This window comes from Nannospalax galili, unplaced genomic scaffold (genome assembly GCF_000622305.1).
Source record: "Nannospalax galili isolate Female #2095 unplaced genomic scaffold, S.galili_v1.0 scaffold312, whole genome shotgun sequence".
Classification (NCBI taxonomy): domain Eukaryota; kingdom Metazoa; phylum Chordata; class Mammalia; order Rodentia; family Spalacidae; genus Nannospalax; species Nannospalax galili.
Genome location: NW_008335967.1, coordinates 2,936,441 through 2,939,900, shown reverse-complemented (window position 1 = coordinate 2,939,900; position 3,460 = coordinate 2,936,441). Strand labels below are relative to the sequence as shown.

Sequence of the window (3,460 nt, the reverse complement as noted above, 5' to 3'; positions counted from 1 at the left end):
CTTTAAAGTATACTATCTCTTAATAATGTTTTTTTTTTAAACTATCCACATGCCCTGTTCCAGGATACAAAAACCTAGAACTTCTCTAGAAGTGCCCATTGAACCTGAATACATCAATATCAGCTGGTGAGCCAGTTAGGAAGTAAGATTTAGGTTTCTAATCTTTAAACTTTCTACTAATTCTGAGGGTGCCTAGAGGAGCCACTCCAAAGTACATGCATAGGTCAGGCAATTATACACCATAGGTATCTTCGGCTTGAAGTCTCCTGTGATAGGGTAATCTGGTCATGAGCCAAGATTAGAAATTAGTCCTTGCCAAATGCAAGAAAACATTTATGCATCAAAGCACACCGTAAAATCATGTTCCAAGGACAGTCTCAGATGGAGACCTCACAGGAGTCCAGAATGATTTTCTTTTCCCTAAATTTCTCAGTGGCTATAAATTCCCTCCCTTACTCCCTCCCTCTCTTCTTCCTCCCTTTTTCCTTCCTTCTTCCTGTCCTTCCTCTCTTCCTTTCATTTTCCCTGAGGCTTATGGGGATGGTGGGTTTGGGACAGGAAGGCATTATCTGGGTGGTTAGTGTTCATTGGATGCTGAGGACCAGGTCATAGCCCCAAAATGGCACAACAGGAGACACAGGAGTGAGGTCATCCATTTGGATTGTTCTGGGCAGTGGTGTGGCAGCCTCTAGGGCAAAGCTCATCACTAGCTCCAAGTGCCCTCCCCAGGCTATCCTGCACTCCTGCCAGAGTCATCTCTCTGTCCTCACCCTTCTCATTAACTTGGATCCATATTGTCCTGCCATCATTTGCGTCCATACACTTGCTTACTTGTAGTTTCTGGAGTCCTTCCTGCTTGTTTACTGTAGAAAGTCCCAACCTTGAGGGTATGGACTGGTCTCCCAGGTAGTAAGACACTCTATTGAATATGAAGCTTGGAAAACAAAACTGGCCATTTGCACTTTTAACCTGGATGGATTTGGACAAAAGACCACAGCTATTCATTCACATAGGCAAGCTTTTTCTCTGAACCAAGCAACTTGGGCGTTTTGGGAACTGTGAAGAAACTGTGTTCTGTCAAGGTAAAAGAAGCTCAGAAATACTCCTAGCAGAGAGTTGAGCCTCAGTCCTAGGAAAATTACTGCCTCAGAGAGATTACAGTAACAATTGGTTTAAACCTTGGCCAAAGATGAGTAAAGTCAGAAGGATTGGAGGCTCACACTAGGCTTTGAAACCCTCTAGTAGGCTATGATTGGGTTCGCTGGTGACATCTGGTAGCATGATGGAATCAAAGGACCCCCCAACCCATTAGGTCTTCCTGAGGGTTTTGTACACGAGAGAGGTACCTCCTTCTACCCCGGAAGCCCTCCATTTCTTGTTTCTCTTAAGAAATTCAGTTCTGTGGGACTCCCTGCTATACTGTATCCTCAAGAACTAGAATAAGTATGATCCCATTTTTTTAAGAGGTTAATATTTTATGCTAATGCCAGTGACTCTAATATAGTCTGGGGGTATGGATAGCCAAAGGATTAGAAAACAAACAGAAAGCATCTACTAAGTCCTGACTACTCATTGTACTCCTGAAGAGAAACCCAGGATCTGGAAGGAAACTGTGAAACATGCAGATGAATTATTTGCTCAAAATGCCCTTTACTGTCCAGAGTGGAAATCCTCCCTGATTAGGAACCCATGGCTTGAGATTACAACACCCTTATAGGGACCCATAGACATAGGGTGATATAGAGAGCCTCCTTGTAAGAATGAAACATTGTATTAGAAATCTGCTATGATAAAATCAGAGCGATTACCCAAGGGTGGAAAAATAAATGCTGCCCTACTTCTCAACAGGCTAGTCAAGGACTTAAGAAAATTTAAGTTACTTCAGATGGGCCCCTCTGCCAAATGTTTGCCTCTTACATAGGAAAAGATACCTTAAATTTACTTTACTCTTTAACAAGCTTCACATTTTGACTCCCCCCCCCTTTTTTATTTTTCTTTTTCTTTTACTAGGCATCTGCTTGAGCTTTATTAATGATTAGGTTAGGCTCTGTGTCCTCAAGATCGAAGTTTTCTAATTTGTTTCTATCAAGAGCCATGTCTTTGAAAGTGCAGATTTTGAATTAAGGATTCAAAAGAGAATAATCAAATCAATAGTCTTAGGAAACTAACAGAAAATGATCTTTTTTGACTCATAAATGTGATGATTGGGTGAAATTGGACTTTCATGCAGTTGCATGACATGTGCTGCCCTCAAACCTTGTTATGTGTCGCACATTACCCATCTGACGTGAACTTATGGCCGAAAAACAGAAACTGACAAATAATAAATCCACACTGAAACCACAAAATCTTTGGTTTATAAATTTGTCTTTATGTATGGCTGTGTACATATATGTATTGTCTACATGTGCTTATGTTTTTATGTTGTTTACGTGATACCAGTTGACTTTCAAGTGAGTAGGCACACAAATTGAAAATGTTAGATTAGCCCAAATTTGTTTTCATTCATAATGTAACTGAAGTTTAGTGCAAAAGTCCTGGCTGTGGCAGTTCCCATAGGTTAAGCTTCCTCACCACTTAAAATGTGCCTATTAAAGAGATGGAGTCATAGTGAGGGACGGGAAGAGGTAATTTAATCAATATGGACACATTGAAAGAAGTAAATAGAGAGATCTGATGGCTCCAGGTGTGTCTTCTGGGTACTAACATGAATTTTAAGTTTAAATAGAGAAAAAAAATTAAAACGAAAGACAAGTATGCATAATTAAGCAGTCTTGGTCAGAGTGTTACCTAGTTGGTTAATGTCTCAGTTCTGGTTCTGTAAAATGGTCCAGAGGAGTCCATATTGCTCAAGGTGATGGACTGGTTCTCAGGAGATGATTCCTCCCACTTCCAGGTGCAGCCTTGCCCTCACAGATATTTGCCTTCATCTGGGGGGTGGTATAGCTGGACTCTGCTATTCCTGGAATCCAGTACTGGAATGATGTCTTATCTCTGTGCTTTAACTTGCTTATGTAGAGAGGTAAGTAGACCAATGTAAAGAAAACAAATACAAATGAAAGCAGATACACCACATTTTTATTTTACCTTTAGTAGAAGAAAAAACAAACAGCTGGAGGACTGGTAACACGCTTCATCTGTGTTTCAGATACAGCTATGTTTACCTTGGAACATAATTATTCTATGAAAAAATAAATGTTTTTGTCCATTAACTGAGCTTCTTGTTCAAAACACATCAAAAGAATTCTTCTCTGGTGTGCAGCATAGGGAAATTTAATAGTTAATGTTGTTGAATGATGTTTCATTTCCTGCTCTTGCTCCTAATGAGACTTTTCTAGCATGTATGCATGTATTAAAAACAAATGGAAATAACCCTAAATCATTAAAAAAAGAAATAAATGTTTTCTTAAGATAAAAAGGAATCATCAAATAAAAAAGATACATAAAAAGTCATTGGCAT

General features: G+C 39.5%; 1 pseudogene; it reads left to right on the top strand.

Moving 5' to 3' along the window:
* Positions 1 to 2,177: 2,177 nt before the first annotated feature.
* On the top strand, positions 2,178 to 2,288 carry LOC115069957 (annotated as a pseudogene).
* Positions 2,289 to 3,460: the final 1,172 nt, after the last annotated feature.